The sequence below is a fragment of the Ascaphus truei genome, chromosome 15, assembly GCF_040206685.1.
Source record: "Ascaphus truei isolate aAscTru1 chromosome 15, aAscTru1.hap1, whole genome shotgun sequence".
Classification (NCBI taxonomy): domain Eukaryota; kingdom Metazoa; phylum Chordata; class Amphibia; order Anura; family Ascaphidae; genus Ascaphus; species Ascaphus truei.
The window spans coordinates 53,748,557-53,769,566 of record NC_134497.1 but is presented as its reverse complement, the minus strand read 5'-3'; the positions used below and the strand labels follow the sequence as shown (position 1 = coordinate 53,769,566).

Genomic DNA, 21,010 nt, shown 5'->3' with positions numbered 1-21,010 from the left:
ACGAGAAATACTTTTTGTTAACCACATTCAATGTCCAGTATGAAACAGATCTGGGGCATTAAAAAAAAGATTAGGGGTTAAAAGGAGTAAAGGGAAAATGATCTAACTTGGATGTCAGAGATTAGAAGAGCAGAGTCTTAGTGCAATTAGGGCAAAAAGAACAAAGGCAAATCTCTTGAGCGGATATGGGTAACACTCACTTTTGAATGATGACAAATATGAACTATCAATATGTGGACTGTGGCAAAAGTATCAACAAAATAAACATGTCAAGGAAAGAGGTATTCAATATTGTTCGTTGACAAAACAAAGCAATACCAGGAGTGGGGTTTGAACCCACGCAGACATATGTCCATTGGATCTTAAGTTCAACGCCTTAACCACTCGGCCATCCTGGTGATGACATATAGATTTTGTCATCTGGTTAAATGGACTTCAGCAATGTCAGAGATTAGAAGAGCAGAGTCATAGTGCAATTAGGGCAAGAAGAACAAGGGCAAAGCTCTTGAGCGGATATGGGTAACACTCACAGATGAATGATGACAAATATGAACTATCAATATGTGGACTATGGCAATAGTAGCAACAATATAAACATGTCCAGGAATTAGGAATTCAATATTGTTAATCCCACGCAGACATATGTCCATTGGATCTTAAGTCCAATACCTTAGCCACTCGGCCATCCTGGTGGTGACATAGAGATTTTGTCATCTGGATAAAATGTACTTCAGCAATGTACAGTATGCCCTTAAAAGTCATATATGAAGAATGAGAACAACATAGCTAAGTGACTGTGCTTTCTGCAGCATTTTCACCTTTACCTGGAAATGCTAGAGGTTTTTTGCAGCAAGATTATGCTGAACAGGATTACATATTTACTTTTTGTAAAAGAGTGATACCATATCATAAATGGAGTCAAAATGTCTAGCTTTCTTCTACTCAGTCAGGGGGAGTGCATTATACATTTATTACAATTTGCGCCTCGTAACCCATCTTTTAATCTTCTTGATTATTATAGATAGTTTTCCTTCATGGAGCATTTCACGGTGAGTTATCTTATAAAGTTGGGATATTTTTCAAGGCCATGGTTGACTTCCAATGAATAATGTATGACATTGAATGTGAAAGTCTAGGCAATAATATACATATTGTTAGTCTTTTTAGATAGATTGAATGTTATAACACTGCACTAGAATTATGATTTCCCTAAGCACTGATTAGTTCCACTTTCCAAGCCTACTCTTCCTTACCATATATATATATCAAACATGCAGGATGTATTTTCCTGTTTGAGATGGGCAGGGATAGCTGCATACAGTATTTTGTCCAAAACCACTAAGAGAGCCACCAAAGGTCAGTACATAGCAGTAACTGAAGAAGTAGTTACATATAGATAGAAAGATGACATTTTCCTTTGACATAATATTGCTGCCTGTATAAATATAAGTTATGCAAATATACAATGTATTCCAGTACTGATATCTTATTGTCTAGCCAAATGTCAAAAGAGCCCAGCACTTTTAACACTTTTTATACCATTCAGGGATCATTCAATAGGCAAAACAAGATAGTGGAATAAAATGGGGTTTATTTGAGTGAAACTCACGGACAACAATGAATATAAAATACACAGCAGTATTACACACTTACTAGGGGTCTGGGGTCGAAAACTAGCCTCAAATAAGTGCAGGGCACCCTCTTTGAAAGGCTTACCCTGACTGGGAAATCCTCCCTGGCTTCTTGGTACTCTTTTCAGGTAGAATACCCAACCGTGACTGCCACCTTCTATTTTCATAACTTCGTCCCAGCTTCTGACTTAGGGGCCTATGCAGAGAGCTCCGATAAACCAGTTCTTGCCAGGTTTCCGCCAAAAGTGCCTCTAGATATTCAGGAAGCTGTGGTAACCTGGCGAAAATAATCAAATTCGCCTTTTTTTTTGGCGTACAAAAAAATCCGCCAAACGTTTGGCGAGAAGCCTTTTTTCGCAGCACATCGCCAGTTTCTCAAACTCGTGCAATTCTAGGATCCCCGATCAGCTTCTTGCTGCTGTTCGGGGCTCTAGAATAGCAAATTTACCTCCAAATTGCCCAATCACAAAAAGTTGGAAATAAACTGGGGATGAGCGGATCCGCCAATACTGCACTTAGTAAAAATGTGGCATTCATTACCCATGGAGACTGTGATGGCAGATACAATTGATTTGTTCAAAAACAGGTTGACATCTTTTTAGATAGGAAAGGTATATATACCAAATAAGTATACTTGGGAAGGATGTTGATCCAAGGATTCATCCGATTGCCAATTCTTGAAGTCAGGAAGGAATTTATTTTTTCCCTTATGAGATATCATTGGATTATATGACTCTGGGTTTTCTTTGTTGCCTTCCTCTGGAACAATAAGTAAGTATAGATATAAGATAACGTATCTGTTGTCTAAATTTAGCATAGGTTAAACTTGATGGACGTACGTCTTTTTTCAACCTCATCTACTATGTAACTATGAAAAAGGAGTAAAGGGAAAATGATCTAACTTGGATGTCAGAGATTAGAAGAGCAGAGTCGGAGGGCAATTGGGGCAAGAAGAACAAGGACAAAGCAGTTTCCACCAAAAAGTCATCGTTTTTATTATTTTGTTTTTTCAAAATCATTTATTAAAATATTGAAGAAAGAGAAGGAGCAGAAGAAAAGTTCCACTGGTAACATGTAGTGCATGGTGTTAATTCTATTTACATGGAAAAAAAATAGAAAGCTTTTTCCTGATTTTTTCAAAATCTCCTAAACCAATAGAAAATGACACTATCTTTAGTTTAAAGAATTAACAAGTGTCTGGTCTTTTACACAAACCCCTCTTAATTATAGTGTAGGGACAAAGGAACATATAGTTTTTGTACTTCTTGCTAAACTGTGATTAAAAGCAATGAAGTGATTGTTATCATAATCATTTCATTCATTCAGGTGAAGATTTGAATGATTACCAATAATAATTTATATGGCAGATATACTAGCAGAAAGTACATTTGTTCTTAATTAGAATCATTCTGTTTCACAAAAGATTCCATAAAGTTTACATTTAATTAATTTGTTAATTTTCTGTAAACTTCAGGGAGTTACAATTATTACAGTACATTAATGACCATTTTTCAGTCAAATTCAAGCTAAGTTGTTTATTCCTTCAACAGGTTTAGAAAGCCCTGCTTAGCTTTTGTGAATGATAACAATAAAACATTACAAATGCTTTTTCATAACAAAAAGCTATTTGTGCTGAAGTGTGATACATGCAGTACTTAGCACAGTCATTAAGAAGAAGTCAAATATTATCTGTAATTATAAAGTGGAAGAAATCCCTCACTCTCACAGTTAAGTGCTCACAATCCTTTGTCACATTAAGTTATTTCTGTAGGGTTAAACCATTTCTTCTCTATTATATGTTGTGCAAAGTATTGCACACACATGATCTCTTAGCAATATCTTGCAGAATAGAGATACTTATCTATAGAAAACAAAGCATGGATTGAAATGAAGTCCTTTATTAAATGTTTTACAGTCAGCAGCAACCTAAAATATATAACTTGGGAAATGTTTGAAGAATTCACAGTGTTTTCTTATTTTGAGTGCCACATATTCCAGTAAGTAAAGATTGCTTTGACAAGCAGATAAAAACAAAATGAAAAGTGCAGTGAAGGTTTAAAAACACTTCCCAGCTGAAAAATGTAAACATAGTCAGCAGGATTTGAACCTGCGCGAGGAAACCCCAATGGATTTCGAATCCATCGCCTTAACCACTCGGCCATGACTACATAGCTGAAAACTGTGATTTCTGTCACACAGTTGGCTCTTGAACGGATTTGGGTAACACTCACTAATGAATGAAGACCAATATGAATCAACTGACCTTGAGAACAATTTCATAAAGAGAAATACATGATTTGTTTGTACACATTGTTTAAACAACATTATCTTTGTAAAATGAAGCTGCTATTCGGTTCTTGAACAATGACGAGAAATACTTTTTGTTAACCACATTCAATGTCCAGTATGAAACAGATCTGGGGCATTAAAAAAAAGATTAGGGGTTAAAAGGAGTAAAGGGAAAATGATCTAACTTGGATGTCAGAGATTAGAAGAGCAGAGTCTTAGTGCAATTAGGGCAAAAAGAACAAAGGCAAATCTCTTGAGCGGATATGGGTAACACTCACTTTTGAATGATGACAAATATGAACTATCAATATGTGGACTGTGGCAAAAGTATCAACAAAATAAACATGTCAAGGAAAGAGGTATTCAATATTGTTCGTTGACAAAACAAAGCAATACCAGGAGTGGGGTTTGAACCCACGCAGACATATGTCCATTGGATCTTAAGTCCAACGCCTTAACCACTCGGCCATCCTGGTGATGACATATAGATTTTGTCATCTGGTTAAATGGACTTCAGCAATGTCAGAGATTAGAAGAGCAGAGTCATAGTGCAATTAGGGCAAGAAGAACAAGGGCAAAGCTCTTGAGCGGATATGGGTAACACTCACAGATGAATGATGACAAATATGAACTATCAATATGTGGACTATGGCAATAGTAGCAACAATATAAACATGTCCAGGAATTAGGAATTCAATATTGTTAATCCCACGCAGACATATGTCCATTGGATCTTAAGTCCAATACCTTAGCCACTCGGCCATCCTGGTGGTGACATAGAGATTTTGTCATCTGGATAAAATGTACTTCAGCAATGTACAGTATGCCCTTAAAAGTCATATATGAAGAATGAGAACAACATAGCTAAGTGACTGTGCTTTCTGCAGCATTTTCACCTTTACCTGGAAATGCTAGAGGTTTTTTGCAGCAAGATTATGCTGAACAGGATTACATATTTACTTTTTGTAAAAGAGTGATACCATATCATAAATGGAGTCAAAATGTCTAGCTTTCTTCTACTCAGTCAGGGGGAGTGCATTATACATTTATTACAATTTGCGCCTCGTAACCCATCTTTTAATCTTCTTGATTATTATAGATAGTTTTCCTTCATGGAGCATTTCACGGTGAGTTATCTTATAAAGTTGGGATATTTTTCAAGGCCATGGTTGACTTCCAATGAATAATGTATGACATTGAATGTGAAAGTCTAGGCAATAATATACATATTGTTAGTCTTTTTAGATAGATTGAATGTTATAACACTGCACTAGAATTATGATTTCCCTAAGCACTGATTAGTTCCACTTTCCAAGCCTACTCTTCCTTACCATATATATATATCAAACATGCAGGATGTATTTTCCTGTTTGAGATGGGCAGGGATAGCTGCATACAGTATTTTGTCCAAAACCACTAAGAGAGCCACCAAAGGTCAGTACATAGCAGTAACTGAAGAAGTAGTTACATATAGATAGAAAGATGACATTTTCCTTTGACATAATATTGCTGCCTGTATAAATATAAGTTATGCAAATATACAATGTATTCCAGTACTGATATCTTATTGTCTAGCCAAATGTCAAAAGAGCCCAGCACTTTTAACACTTTTTATACCATTCAGGGATCATTCAATAGGCAAAACAAGATAGTGGAATAAAATGGGGTTTATTTGAGTGAAACTCACGGACAACAATGAATATAAAATACACAGCAGTATTACACACTTACTAGGGGTCTGGGGTCGAAAACTAGCCTCAAATAAGTGCAGGGCACCCTCTTTGAAAGGCTTACCCTGACTGGGAAATCCTCCCTGGCTTCTTGGTACTCTTTTCAGGTAGAATACCCAACCGTGACTGCCACCTTCTATTTTCATAACTTCGTCCCAGCTTCTGACTTAGGGGCCTATGCAGAGAGCTCCGATAAACCAGTTCTTGCCAGGTTTCCGCCAAAAGTGCCTCTAGATATTCAGGAAGCTGTGGTAACCTGGCGAAAATAATCAAATTCGCCTTTTTTTTTGGCGTACAAAAAAATCCGCCAAACGTTTGGCGAGAAGCCTTTTTTCGCAGCACATCGCCAGTTTCTCAAACTCGTGCAATTCTAGGATCCCCGATCAGCTTCTTGCTGCTGTTCGGGGCTCTAGAATAGCAAATTTACCTCCAAATTGCCCAATCACAAAAAGTTGGAAATAAACTGGGGATGAGCGGATCCGCCAATACTGCACTTAGTAAAAATGTGGCATTCATTACCCATGGAGACTGTGATGGCAGATACAATTGATTTGTTCAAAAACAGGTTGACATCTTTTTAGATAGGAAAGGTATATATACCAAATAAGTATACTTGGGAAGGATGTTGATCCAAGGATTCATCCGATTGCCAATTCTTGAAGTCAGGAAGGAATTTATTTTTTCCCTTATGAGATATCATTGGATTATATGACTCTGGGTTTTCTTTGTTGCCTTCCTCTGGAACAATAAGTAAGTATAGATATAAGATAACGTATCTGTTGTCTAAATTTAGCATAGGTTAAACTTGATGGACGTACGTCTTTTTTCAACCTCATCTACTATGTAACTATGAAAAAGGAGTAAAGGGAAAATGATCTAACTTGGATGTCAGAGATTAGAAGAGCAGAGTCGGAGGGCAATTGGGGCAAGAAGAACAAGGACAAAGCAGTTTCCACCAAAAAGTCATCGTTTTTATTATTTTGTTTTTTCAAAATCATTTATTAAAATATTGAAGAAAGAGAAGGAGCAGAAGAAAAGTTCCACTGGTAACATGTAGTGCATGGTGTTAATTCTATTTACATGGAAAAAAAATAGAAAGCTTTTTCCTGATTTTTTCAAAATCTCCTAAACCAATAGAAAATGACACTATCTTTAGTTTAAAGAATTAACAAGTCTCTGGTCTTTTACACAAACCCCTCTTAATTATAGTGTAGGGACAAAGGAACATATAGTTTTTGTACTTCTTGCTAAACTGTGATTAAAAGCAATGAAGTGATTGTTATCATAATCATTTCATTCATTCAGGTGAAGATTTGAATGATTACCAATAATAATTTATATGGCAGATATACTAGCAGAAAGTACATTTGTTCTTAATTAGAATCATTCTGTTTCACAAAAGATTCCATAAAGTTTACATTTAATTAATTTGTTAATTTTCTGTAAACTTCAGGGAGTTACAATTATTACAGTACATTAATGACCATTTTTCAGTCAAATTCAAGCTAAGTTGTTTATTCCTTCAACAGGTTTAGAAAGCCCTGCTTAGCTTTTGTGAATGATAACAATAAAACATTACAAATGCTTTTTCATAACAAAAAGCTATTTGTGCTGAAGTGTGATACATGCAGTACTTAGCACAGTCATTAAGAAGAAGTCAAATATTATCTGTAATTATAAAGTGGAAGAAATCCCTCACTCTCACAGTTAAGTGCTCACAATCCTTTGTCACATTAAGTTATTTCTGTAGGGTTAAACCATTTCTTCTCTATTATATGTTGTGCAAAGTATTGCACACACATGATCTCTTAGCAATATCTTGCAGAATAGAGATACTTATCTATAGAAAACAAAGCATGGATTGAAATGAAGTCCTTTATTAAATGTTTTACAGTCAGCAGCAACCTAAAATATATAACTTGGGAAATGTTTGAAGAATTCACAGTGTTTTCTTATTTTGAGTGCCACATATTCCAGTAAGTAAAGATTGCTTTGACAAGCAGATAAAAACAAAATGAAAAGTGCAGTGAAGGTTTAAAAACACTTCCCAGCTGAAAAATGTAAACGTAGTCAGCAGGATTTGAACCTGCGCGAGGAAACCCCAATGGATTTCGAATCCATCGCCTTAACCACTCGGCCATGACTACATAGCTGAAAACTGTGATTTCTGTCACACAGTTGGCTCTTGAACGGATTTGGGTAACACTCACTAATGAATGAAGACCAATATGAATCAACTGACCTTGAGAACAATTTCATAAAGAGAAATACATGATTTGTTTGTACACATTGTTTAAACAACATTATCTTTGTAAAATGAAGCTGCTATTCGGTTCTTGAACAATGACGAGAAATACTTTTTGTTAACCACATTCAATGTCCAGTATGAAACAGATCTGGGGCATTAAAAAAAAGATTAGGGGTTAAAAGGAGTAAAGGGAAAATGATCTAACTTGGATGTCAGAGATTAGAAGAGCAGAGTCTTAGTGCAATTAGGGCAAAAAGAACAAAGGCAAATCTCTTGAGCGGATATGGGTAACACTCACTTTTGAATGATGACAAATATGAACTATCAATATGTGGACTGTGGCAAAAGTATCAACAAAATAAACATGTCAAGGAAAGAGGTATTCAATATTGTTCGTTGACAAAACAAAGCAATACCAGGAGTGGGGTTTGAACCCACGCAGACATATGTCCATTGGATCTTAAGTCCAACGCCTTAACCACTCGGCCATCCTGGTGATGACATATAGATTTTGTCATCTGGTTAAATGGACTTCAGCAATGTCAGAGATTAGAAGAGCAGAGTCATAGTGCAATTAGGACAAGAAGAACAAGGGCAAAGCTCTTGAGTGGATATGGGTAACACTCACAGATGAATGATGACAAATATGAACTATCAATATGTGGACTATGGCAAAAGTAGCAACAATATAAACATGTCCAGGAATTAGGAATTCAATATTGTTAATCCCACGCAGACATATGTCCATTGGATCTTAAGTCCAATACCTTAGCCACTCAGCCATCCTGGTGGTGACATAGAGATTTTGTCATCTGGATAAAATGTACTTCAGCAATGTACAGTATGCCCTTAAAAGTCATATATGAAGAATGAGAACAACATAGCTAAGTGACTGTGCTTTCTGCAGCATTTTCACCTTTACCTGGAAATGCTAGAGGTTTTTTGCAGCAAGATTATGCTGAACAGGATTACATATTTACTTTTTGTAAAAGAGTGATACCATATCATAAATGGAGTCAAAATGTCTAGCTTTCTTCTACTCAGTCAGGGGGAGTGCATTATACATTTATTACAATTTGCGCCTCGTAACCCATCTTTTAATCTTCTTGATTATTATAGATAGTTTTCCTTCATGGAGCATTTCACGGTGAGTTATCTTATAAAGTTGGGATATTTTTCAAGGCCATGGTTGACTTCCAATGAATAATGTATGACATTGAATGTGAAAGTCTAGGCAATAATATACATATTGTTAGTCTTTTTAGATAGATTGAATGTTATAACACTGCACTAGAATTATGATTTCCCTAAGCACTGATTAGTTCCACTTTCCAAGCCTACTCTTCCTTACCATATATATATATATCAAACATGCAGGATGTATTTTCCTGTTTGAGATGGGCAGGGATAGCTGCATACAGTATTTTGTCCAAAACCACTAAGAGAGCCACCAAAGGTCAGTACATAGCAGTAACTGAAGAAGTAGTTACATATAGATAGAAAGATGACATTTTCCTTTGACATAATATTGCTGCCTGTATAAATATAAGTTATGCAAATATACAATGTATTCCAGTACTGATATCTTATTGTCTAGCCAAATGTCAAAAGAGCCCAGCACTTTTAACACTTTTTATACCATTCAGGGATCATTCAATAGGCAAAACAAGATAGTGGAATAAAATGGGGTTTATTTGAGTGAAACTCACGGACAACAATGAATATAAAATACACAGCAGTATTACACACTTACTAGGGGTCTGGGGTCGAAAACTAGCCTCAAATAAGTGCAGGGCACCCTCTTTGAAAGGCTTACCCTGACTGGGAAATCCTCCCTGGCTTCTTGGTACTCTTTTCAGGTAGAATACCCAACCGTGACTGCCACCTTCTATTTTCATAACTTCGTCCCAGCTTCTGACTTAGGGGCCTATGCAGAGAGCTCCGATAAACCAGTTCTTGCCAGGTTTCCGCCAAAAGTGCCTCTAGATATTCAGGAAGCTGTGGTAACCTGGCGAAAATAATCAAATTCGCCTTTTTTTTTTGGCGTACAAAAAAATCCGCCAAACGTTTGGCGAGAAGCCTTTTTTCGCAGCACATCGCCAGTTTCTCAAACTCGTGCAATTCTAGGATACCCAATCAGCTTCTTGCTGCTGTTCGGGGCTCTAGAATAGCAAATTTACCTCCAAATTGCCCAATCACAAAAAGTTGGAAATAAACTGGGGATGAGCGGATCCGCCAATACTGCACTTAGTAAAAATGTGGCATTCATTACCCATGGAGACTGTGATGGCAGATACAATTGATTTGTTCAAAAACAGGTTGACATCTTTTTAGATAGGAAAGGTATATATACCAAATAAGTATACTTGGGAAGGATGTTGATCCAAGGATTCATCCGATTGCCAATTCTTGAAGTCAGGAAGGAATTTATTTTTTCCCTTATGAGATATCATTGGATTATATGACTCTGGGTTTTCTTTGTTGCCTTCCTCTGGAACAATAAGTAAGTATAGATATAGGATAACGTATCTGTTGTCTACATTTAGCATAGGTTAAACTTGATGGACGTACGTCTTTTTTCAACCTCATCTACTATGTAACTATGAAAAAGGAGTAAAGGGAAAATGATCTAACTTGGATGTCAGAGATTAGAAGAGCAGAGTCGGAGGGCAATTGGGGCAAGAAGAACAAGGACAAAGCAGTTTCCACCAAAAAGTCATCGTTTTTATTATTTTGTTTTTTCAAAATCATTTATTAAAATATTGAAGAAAGAGAAGGAGCAGAAGAAAAGTTCCACTGGTAACATGTAGTGCATGGTGTTAATTCTATTTACATGGAAAAAAAACAGAAAGCTTTTTCCTGATTTTTTCAAAATCTCCTAAACCAATAGAAAATGACACTATCTTTAGTTTAAAGAATTAACAAGTGTCTGGTCTTTTACACAAACCCTTCTTAATTATAGTGTAGGGACAAAGGAACATATAGTTTTTGTACTTCTTGCTAAACTGTGATTAAAAGCAATGAAGTGATTGTTATCATAATCATTTCATTCATTCAGGTGAAGATTTGAATGATTACCAATAATAATTTATATGGCAGATATACTAGCAGAAAGTACATTTGTTCTTAATTAGAATCATTCTGTTTCACAAAAGATTCCATAAAGTTTACATTTGATTAATTTGTTAATTTTCTGTAAACTTCAGGGAGTTACAATTATTACAGTACATTAATGACCATTTTTCAGTCAAATTCAAGCTAAGTTGTTTATTCCTTCAACAGGTTTAGAAAGCCCTGCTTAGCTTTTGTGAATGATAACAATAAAACATTACAAATGCTTTTTCATAACAAAAAGCTATTTGTGCTGAAGTGTGATACATGCAGTACTTAGCACAGTCATTAAGAAGAAGTCAAATATTTTCTGTAATTATAAAGTGGAAGAAATCCCTCACTCTCACAGTTAAGTGCTCACAATCCTTTGTCACATTAAGTTATTTCTGTAGGGTTAAACCATTTCTTCTCTATTATATGTTGTGCAAAGTATTGCACACACATGATCTCTTAGCAATATCTTGCAGAATAGAGATACTTATCTATAGAAAACAAAGCATGGATTGAAATGAAGTCCTTTATTAAATGTTTTACAGTCAGCAGCAACCTAAAATATATAACTTGGGAAATGTTTGAAGAATTCACAGTGTTTTCTTAATTTGAGTGCCACATATTCCAGTAAGTAAAGATTGCTTTGACAAGCAGATAAAAACAAAATGAAAAGTGCAGTGAAGGTTTAAAAACACTTCCCAGCTGAAAAATGTAAACGTAGTCAGCAGGATTTGAACCTGCGCGAGGAAACCCCAATGGATTTCGAATCCATCGCCTTAACCACTCGGCCATGACTACATAGCTGAAAACTGTGATTTCTGTCACACAGTTGGCTCTTGAACGGATTTGGGTAACACTCACTAATGAATGAAGACCAATATGAATCAACTGACCTTGAGAACAATTTCATAAAGAGAAATACATGATTTGTTTGTACACATTGTTTAAACAACATTATCTTTGTAAAATGAAGCTGCTATTCGGTTCTTGAACAATGACGAGAAATACTTTTTGTTAACCACATTCAATGTCCAGTATGAAACAGATCTGGGGCATTAAAAAAAAGATTAGGGGTTAAAAGGAGTAAAGGGAAAATGATCTAACTTGGATGTCAGAGATTAGAAGAGCAGAGTCTTAGTGCAATTAGGGCAAAAAGAACAAAGGCAAATCTCTTGAGCGGATATGGGTAACACTCACTTTTGAATGATGACAAATATGAACTATCAATATGTGGACTGTGGCAAAAGTATCAACAAAATAAACATGTCAAGGAAAGAGGTATTCAATATTGTTCGTTGACAAAACAAAGCAATACCAGGAGTGGGGTTTGAACCCACGCAGACATATGTCCATTGGATCTTAAGTCCAACGCCTTAACCACTCGGCCATCCTGGTGATGACATATAGATTTTGTCATCTGGTTAAATGGACTTCAGCAATGTCAGAGATTAGAAGAGCAGAGTCATAGTGCAATTAGGACAAGAAGAACAAGGGCAAAGCTCTTGAGCGGATATGGGTAACACTCACAGATGAATGATGACAAATATGAACTATCAATATGTGGACTATGGCAAAAGTAGCAACAATATAAACATGTCCAGGAATTAGGAATTCAATATTGTTAATCCCACGCAGACATATGTCCATTGGATCTTAAGTCCAATACCTTAGCCACTCGGCCATCCTGGTGGTGACATAGAGATTTTGTCATCTGGATAAAATGTACTTCAGCAATGTACAGTATGCCCTTAAAAGTCATATATGAAGAATGAGAACAACATAGCTAAGTGACTGTGCTTTCTGCAGCATTTTCACCTTTACCTGGAAATGCTAGAGGTTTTTTGCAGCAAGATTATGCTGAACAGGATTACATATTTACTTTTTGTAAAAGAGTGATACCATATCATAAATGGAGTCAAAATGTCTAGCTTTCTTCTACTCAGTCAGGGGGAGTGCATTATACATTTATTACAATTTGCGCCTCGTAACCCATCTTTTAATCTTCTTGATTATTATAGATAGTTTTCCTTCATGGAGCATTTCACGGTGAGTTATCTTATAAAGTTGGGATATTTTTCAAGGCCATGGTTGACTTCCAATGAATAATGTATGACATTGAATGTGAAAGTCTAGGCAATAATATACATATTGTTAGTCTTTTTAGATAGATTGAATGTTATAACACTGCACTAGAATTATGATTTCCCTAAGCACTGATTAGTTCCACTTTCCAAGCCTACTCTTCCTTACCATATATATATATCAAACATGCAGGATGTATTTTCCTGTTTGAGATGGGCAGGGATAGCTGCATACAGTATTTTGTCCAAAACCACTAAGAGAGCCACCAAAGGTCAGTACATAGCAGTAACTGAAGAAGTAGTTACATATAGATAGAAAGATGACATTTTCCTTTGACATAATATTGCTGCCTGTATAAATATAAGTTATGCAAATATACAATGTATTCCAGTACTGATATCTTATTGTCTAGCCAAATGTCAAAAGAGCCCAGCACTTTTAACACTTTTTATACCATTCAGGGATCATTCAATAGGCAAAACAAGATAGTGGAATAAAATGGGGTTTATTTGAGTGAAACTCACGGACAACAATGAATATAAAATACACAGCAGTATTACACACTTACTAGGGGTCTGGGGTCGAAAACTAGCCTCAAATAAGTGCAGGGCACCCTCTTTGAAAGGCTTACCCTGACTGGGAAATCCTCCCTGGCTTCTTGGTACTCTTTTCAGGTAGAATACCCAACCGTGACTGCCACCTTCTATTTTCATAACTTCGTCCCAGCTTCTGACTTAGGGGCCTATGCAGAGAGCTCCGATAAACCAGTTCTTGCCAGGTTTCCGCCAAAAGTGCCTCTAGATATTCAGGAAGCTGTGGTAACCTGGCGAAAATAATCAAATTCGCCTTTTTTTTTTGGCGTACAAAAAAATCCGCCAAACGTTTGGCGAGAAGCCTTTTTTCGCAGCACATCGCCAGTTTCTCAAACTCGTGCAATTCTAGGATCCCCGATCAGCTTCTTGCTGCTGTTCGGGGCTCTAGAATAGCAAATTTACCTCCAAATTGCCCAATCACAAAAAGTTGGAAATAAACTGGGGATGAGCGGATCCGCCAATACTGCACTTAGTAAAAATGTGGCATTCATTACCCATGGAGACTGTGATGGCAGATACAATTGATTTGTTCAAAAACAGGTTGACATCTTTTTAGATAGGAAAGGTATATATACCAAATAAGTATACTTGGGAAGGATGTTGATCCAAGGATTCATCCGATTGCCAATTCTTGAAGTCAGGAAGGAATTTATTTTTTCCCTTATGAGATATCATTGGATTATATGACTCTGGGTTTTCTTTGTTGCCTTCCTCTGGAACAATAAGTAAGTATAGATATAGGATAACGTATCTGTTGTCTAAATTTAGCATAGGTTAAACTTGATGGATGTACGTCTTTTTTCAACCTCATCTACTATGTAACTATGAAAAAGGAGTAAAGGGAAAATGATCTAACTTGGATGTCAGAGATTAGAAGAGCAGAGTCGGAGGGCAATTGGGGCAAGAAGAACAAGGACAAAGCAGTTTCCACCAAAAAGTCATCGTTTTTATTATTTTGTTTTTTCAAAATCATTTATTAAAATATTGAAGAAAGAGAAGGAGCAGAAGAAAAGTTCCACTGGTAACATGTAGTGCATGGTGTTAATTCTATTTACATGGAAAAAAAATAGAAAGCTTTTTCCTGATTTTTTCAAAATCTCCTAAACCAATAGAAAATGACACTATCTTTAGTTTAAAGAATTAACAAGTGTCTGGTCTTTTACACAAACCCCTCTTAATTATAGTGTAGGGACAAAGGAACATATAGTTTTTGTACTTCTTGCTAAACTGTGATTAAAAGCAATGAAGTGATTGTTATCATAATCATTTCATTCATTCAGGTGAAGATTTGAATGATTACCAATAATAATTTATATGGCAGATATACTAGCAGAAAGTACATTTGTTCTTAATTAGAATCATTCTGTTTCACAAAAGATTCCATAAAGTTTACATTTAATTAATTTGTTAATTTTCTGTAAACTTCAGGGAGTTACAATTATTACAGTACATTAATGACCATTTTTCAGTCAAATTCAAGCTAAGTTGTTTATTCCTTCAACAGGTTTAGAAAGCCCTGCTTAGCTTTTGTGAATGATAACAATAAAACATTACAAATGCTTTTTCATAACAAAAAGCTATTTGTGCTGAAGTGTGATACATGCAGTACTTAGCACAGTCATTAAGAAGAAGTCAAATATTATCTGTAATTATAAAGTGGAAGAAATCCCTCACTCTCACACTTAAGTGCTCACAATCCTTTGTCACGTTAAGTTATTTCTGTAGGGTTAAACCATTTCTCCTCTATTATATGTTGTGCAAAGTATTGCACACACATGACCTCTTAGCAATATCTTGCAGAATAGAGATACTTATCTATAGAAAACAAAGCATGGATTGAAATGGAGTCCTTTATTAAATGTTTTACAGTCAGTAGCAACCTAAAATGTATAACTTGGGAAATGTTTGAAGAATTCACAGTGTTTTCTTCTTTTGTGTGCCACATATTCCAGTAAGTAAAGATTGCTTTGACAAGCAGATAAAAACAAAATGAAAAGTGCAGTGAAGGTTTAAAAACACTTCCCAGCTGAAAAATGTAAACGTAGTCAGCCGGATTTGAACCTGCGCGAGGAAACCCCAATGGATTTCGAATCCATTGCCTTAACCACTCGGCCATGACTACATAGCTGAAAACTGTGATTTCTGTCACAGAGTTGGCTCTTGTACGGATTTGGGTAACACTCACTAATGAATGAAGACCAATATGAATCAACTGACCTTGAGAACATTTTCATAAAGAGAAATACATGATTTGTTTGTACACATTGTTTAAACAACATTATCTTTGTAAAATGAAGCTGCTATTCGGTTCTTGAACAATGACGAGAAATACTTTTTGTTAACCACATTCAATGTCCAGTATGAAATAGATCTGGGGCATTAAAAAAAAGATTAGGGGTTAAAAGGAGTAAAGGGAAAATTATCTAACTTGGATGTCAGAGATTAGAAGAGCAGAGTCTTAGTGCAATTAGGGCAAAAAGAACAAAGGCAAATCTCTTGAGCGGATATGGGTAACACTCACTTTTGAATGATGACAAATATGAACTATCAATATGTGGACTGTGGCAAAAGTATCAACAAAATAAACATGTCAAGGAAAGAGGTATTCAATATTGTTCGTTGACAAAACAAAGCAATACCAGGAGTGGGGTTTGAACCCACGCAGACATATGTCCATTGGATCTTAAGTCCAACGCCTTAACCACTCAGCCATCCTGGTGATGACATATAGATTTTGTCATCTGGTTAAATGGACTTCAGCAATGTCAGAGATTAGAAGAGCAGAGTCATAGTGCAATTAGGGCAAGAAGAACAAGGGCAAAGCTCTTGAGCGGATATGGGTAACACTCACAGATGAATGATGACAAATATGAACTATCAATATGTGGACTATGGCAAAAGTAGCAACAATATAAACATGTCCAGGAATTAGGAATTCAATATTGTTAATCCCACGCAGACATATGTCCATTGGATCTTAAGTCCAATACCTTAGCCACTCGGCCATCCTGGTGGTGACATAGAGATTTTGTCATCTGGATAAAATGTACTTCAGCAATGTACAGTATGCCCTTAAAAGTCATATATGAAGAATGAGAACAACATAGCTAAGTGACTGTGCTTTCTGCAGCATTTTCACCTTTACCTGGAAATGCTAGAGGTTTTTTGCAGCAAGATTATGCTGAACAGGATTACATATTTACTTTTTGTAAAAGAGTGATACCATATCATAAATGGAGTCAAAATGTCTAGCTTTCTTCTACTCAGTCAGGGGGAGTGCATTATACATTTATTACAATTTGCGCCTCGTAACCCATCTTTTAATCTTCTTGATTATTATAGATAGTTTTCCTTCATGGAGCATTTCACGGTGAGTTATCTTATAAAGTTGGGATATTTTTCAAGGCCATGGTTGACTTCCAATGAATAATGTATGACATTGAATGTGAAAGTCTAGGCAATAATATACATATTGTTAGTCTTTTTAGATAGATTGAATGTTATAACACTGCACTAGAATTATGATTTCCCTAAGCACTGATTAGTTCCACTTTCCAAGCCTACTCTTCCTTACCATATATATATATATCAAACATGCAGGATGTATTTTCCTGTTTGAGATGGGCAGGGATAGCTGCATACAGTATTTTGTCCAAAACCACTAAGAGAGCCACCAAAGGTCAGTACATAGCAGTAACTGAAGAAGTAGTTACATATAGATAGAAAGATGACATTTTCCTTTGACATAATATTGCTGCCTGTATAAATATAAGTTATGCAAATATACAATGTATTCCAGTACTGATATCTTATTGTCTAGCCAAATGTCAAAAGAGCCCAGCACTTTTAACACTTTTTATACCATTCAGGGATCATTCAATAGGCAAAACAAGATAGTGGAATAAAATGGCGTTTATTTGAGTGAAACTCACGGACAACAATGAATATAAAATACACAGCAGTATTACACACTTACTAGGGGTCTGGGGTCGAAAACTAGCCTCAAATAAGTGCAGGGCACCCTCTTTGAAAGGCTTACCCTGACTGGGAAATCCTCCCTGGCTTCTTGGTACTCTTTTCAGGTAGAATACCCAACCGTGACTGCCACCTTCTATTTTCATAACTTCGTCCCAGCTTCTGACTTAGGGGCCTATGCAGAGAGCTCCGATAAACCAGTTCTTGCCAGGTTTCCGCCAAAAGTGCCTCTAGATATTCAGGAAGCTGTGGTAACCTGGCGAAAATAATCAAATTCGCCTTTTTTTTTTGGCGTACAAAAAAATCCGCCAAACGTTTGGCGAGAAGCCTTTTTTCGCAGCACATCGCCAGTTTCTCAAACTCGTGCAATTCTAGGATCCCCGATCAGCTTCTTGCTGCTGTTCGGGGCTCTAGAATAGCAAATTTACCTCCAAATTGCCCAATCACAAAAAGTTGGAAATAAACTGGGGATGAGCGGATCCGCCAATACTGCACTTAGTAAAAATGTGGCATTCATTACCCATGGAGACTGTGATGGCAGATACAATTGATTTGTTCAAAAACAGGTTGACATCTTTTTAGATAGGAAAGGTATATATACCAAATAAGTATACTTGGGAAGGATGTTGATCCAAGGATTCATCCGATTGCCAATTCTTGAAGTCAGGAAGGAATTTATTTTTTCCCTTATGAGATATCATTGGATTATATGACTCTGGGTTTTCTTTGTTGCCTTCCTCTGGAACAATAAGTAAGTATAGATATAGGATAACGTATCTGTTGTCTAAATTTAGCATAGGTTAAACTTGATGGACGTACGTCTTTTTTCAACCTCATCTACTATGTAACTATGAAAAAGGAGTAAAGGGAAAATGATCTAACTTGGATGTCAGAGATTAGAAGAGCAGAGTCGGAGGGCAATTGGGGCAAGAAGAACAAGGACAAAGCAGTTTCCACCAAAAAGTCATCGTTTTTATTATTTTGTTTTTTCAAAATCATTTATTAAAATATTGAAGAAAGAGAAGGAGCAGAAGAAAAGTTCCACTGGTAACATGTAGTGCATGGTGTTAATTCTATTTACATGGAAAAAAAACAGAAAGCTTTTTCCTGATTTTTTCAAAATCTCCTAAACCAATAGAAAATGACACTATCTTTAGTTTAAAGAATTAACAAGTGTCTGGTCTTTTACACAAACCCTTCTTAATTATAGTGTAGGGACAAAGGAACATATAGTTTTTGTACTTCTTGCTAAACTGTGATTAAAAGCAATGAAGTGATTGTTATCATAATCATTTCATTCATTCAGGTGAAGATTTGAATGATTACCAATAATAATTTATATGGCAGATATACTAGCAGAAAGTACATTTGTTCTTAATTAGAATCATTCTGTTTCACAAAAGATTCCATAAAGTTTACATTTAATTAATTTGTTAATTTTCTGTAAACTTCAGGGAGTTACAATTATTACAGTACATTAATGACCATTTTTCAGTCAAATTCAAGCTAAGTTGTTTATTCCTTCAACAGGTTTAGAAAGCCCTGCTTAGCTTTTGTGAATGATAACAATAAAACATTACAAATGCCTTTTCATAACAAAAAGCTATTTGTGCTGAAGTGTGATACATGCAGTACTTAGCACAGTCATTAAGAAGAAGTCAAATATTATCTGTAATTATAAAGTGGAAGAAATCCCTCACTCTCACAGTTAAGTGCTCACAATCCTTTGTCACATTAAGTTATTTCTGTAGGGTTAAACCATTTCTTCTCTATTATATGTTGTGCAAAGTATTGCACACACATGATCTCTTAGCAATATCTTGCAGAATAGAGATACTTATCTATAGAAAACAAAGCATGGATTGAAATGAAGTCCTTTATTAAATGTTTTACAGTCAGCAGCAACCTAAAATATATAACTTGGGAAATGTTTGAAGAATTCACAGTGTTTTCTTATTTTGAGTGCCACATATTCCAGTAAGTAAAGATTGCTTTGACAAGCAGATAAAAACAAAATGAAAAGTGCAGTGAAGGTTTAAAAACACTTCCCAGCTGAAAAATGTAAACGTAGTCAGCAGGATTTGAACCTGCGCGAGGAAACCCCAATGGATTTCAAATCCATCGCCTTAACCACTCGGCCATGACTACATAGCTGAAAACTGTGATTTCTGTCACAGAGTTGGCTCTTGAGCGGATATGGGTAACACTCACTAATGAATGAAGACCAATATGAATCAACTGACCTTGAGAACATTTTCATAAAGAGAAATACATGATTTGTTTGTACACATTGTTTAAACAACATTATCTTTGTAAAATGAAGCTGCTATTCGGTTCTTGAACAATGACGAGAAATACTTTTTGTTAACCACATTCAATGTCCAGTATGAAACAGATCTGGGGCATTAAAAAAAAGATTAATGGTTAAAAGGAGTAAAGGGAAAATGATCTAACTTGGATGTCAGAGATTAGAAGAGCAGAGTCTTAGTGCAATTAGGGCAAAAAGAACAAAGGCAAATATCTTGAGCGGATATGGGTAACACTCACTTTTGAATGATGACAAATATGAACTATCAATATGTGGACTGTGGCAAAAGTATCAACAAAATAAACATGTCAAGGAAAGAGGTATTCAATATTGTTCGTTGACAAAACAAAGCAATACCAGGAGTGGGGTTTGAACCCACGCAGACATATGTCCATTGGATCTTAAGTCCAACGCCTTAACCACTCAGCCATCCTGGTGATGACATATAGATTTTGTCATCTGGTTAAATGGACTTCAGCAATGTCAGAGATTAGAAGAGCAGAGTCATAGTGCAATTAGGGCAAGAAGAACAAGGGCAAAGCTCTTGAGCGGATATGGGTAACACTCACAGATGAATGATGACAAATATGAACTATCAATATGTGGACTATGGCAAAAGTAGCAACAATATAAACATGTCCAGGAATTAGGAATTCAATATTGTTAATCCCACGCAGACATATGTCCATTGGATATTAAGTCCAATACCTTAGCCACTCGGCCATCCTGGTGGTGACATAGAGATTTTGTCATCTGGATAAAATGTACTTCAGCAATGTACAGTATGCCCTTAAAAGTCATATATGAAGAATGAGAACAACATAGCTAAGTGACTGTGCTTTCTGCAGCATTTTCACCTTTACCTGGAAATGCTAGAGGTTTTTTGCAGCAAGATTATGCTGAACAGGATTACATATTTACTTTTTGTAAAAGAGTGATACCATATCATAAATGGAGTCAAAATGTCTAGCTTTCTTCTACTCAGTCAGGGGGAGTGCATTATACATTTATTACAATTTGCGCCTCGTAACCCATCTTTTAATCTTCTTGAT

General features: G+C 36.0%; 11 non-coding genes across 11 annotated transcripts; all 11 read right to left on the bottom strand.

Moving 5' to 3' along the window:
* Nucleotides 1-315: 315 nt before the first annotated feature.
* TRNAL-UAA (transfer RNA leucine (anticodon UAA)) lies at nt 316-398 on the bottom strand. The gene has a single exon. It is a non-coding gene; the product is annotated as a tRNA-Leu (tRNA).
* A 3,319-nt stretch (nt 399-3,717) lies between these two features.
* TRNAS-CGA (transfer RNA serine (anticodon CGA)) lies at nt 3,718-3,799 on the bottom strand. Its single transcript has one exon. It is a non-coding gene; the product is annotated as a tRNA-Ser (tRNA).
* A 514-nt stretch (nt 3,800-4,313) lies between these two features.
* TRNAL-UAA (transfer RNA leucine (anticodon UAA)) lies at nt 4,314-4,396 on the bottom strand. The gene has a single exon. It is a non-coding gene; the product is annotated as a tRNA-Leu (tRNA).
* Nucleotides 4,397-7,715: 3,319 nt separating this feature from the next.
* Nucleotides 7,716-7,797, bottom strand: TRNAS-CGA (transfer RNA serine (anticodon CGA)). The gene has a single exon. It is a non-coding gene; the product is annotated as a tRNA-Ser (tRNA).
* Nucleotides 7,798-8,311: 514 nt separating this feature from the next.
* On the bottom strand, nt 8,312-8,394 carry TRNAL-UAA (transfer RNA leucine (anticodon UAA)). The gene has a single exon. It is a non-coding gene; the product is annotated as a tRNA-Leu (tRNA).
* A 3,322-nt stretch (nt 8,395-11,716) lies between these two features.
* Nucleotides 11,717-11,798, bottom strand: TRNAS-CGA (transfer RNA serine (anticodon CGA)). The gene has a single exon. It is a non-coding gene; the product is annotated as a tRNA-Ser (tRNA).
* Nucleotides 11,799-12,312: 514 nt separating this feature from the next.
* On the bottom strand, nt 12,313-12,395 carry TRNAL-UAA (transfer RNA leucine (anticodon UAA)). Its single transcript has one exon. It is a non-coding gene; the product is annotated as a tRNA-Leu (tRNA).
* A 3,320-nt stretch (nt 12,396-15,715) lies between these two features.
* TRNAS-CGA (transfer RNA serine (anticodon CGA)) lies at nt 15,716-15,797 on the bottom strand. Its single transcript has one exon. It is a non-coding gene; the product is annotated as a tRNA-Ser (tRNA).
* Nucleotides 15,798-16,311: 514 nt separating this feature from the next.
* Nucleotides 16,312-16,394, bottom strand: TRNAL-UAA (transfer RNA leucine (anticodon UAA)). The gene has a single exon. It is a non-coding gene; the product is annotated as a tRNA-Leu (tRNA).
* A 3,322-nt stretch (nt 16,395-19,716) lies between these two features.
* TRNAS-UGA (transfer RNA serine (anticodon UGA)) lies at nt 19,717-19,798 on the bottom strand. The gene has a single exon. It is a non-coding gene; the product is annotated as a tRNA-Ser (tRNA).
* Nucleotides 19,799-20,312: 514 nt separating this feature from the next.
* TRNAL-UAA (transfer RNA leucine (anticodon UAA)) lies at nt 20,313-20,395 on the bottom strand. Its single transcript has one exon. It is a non-coding gene; the product is annotated as a tRNA-Leu (tRNA).
* Between the last annotated feature and the right edge of the window lie 615 nt (nt 20,396-21,010).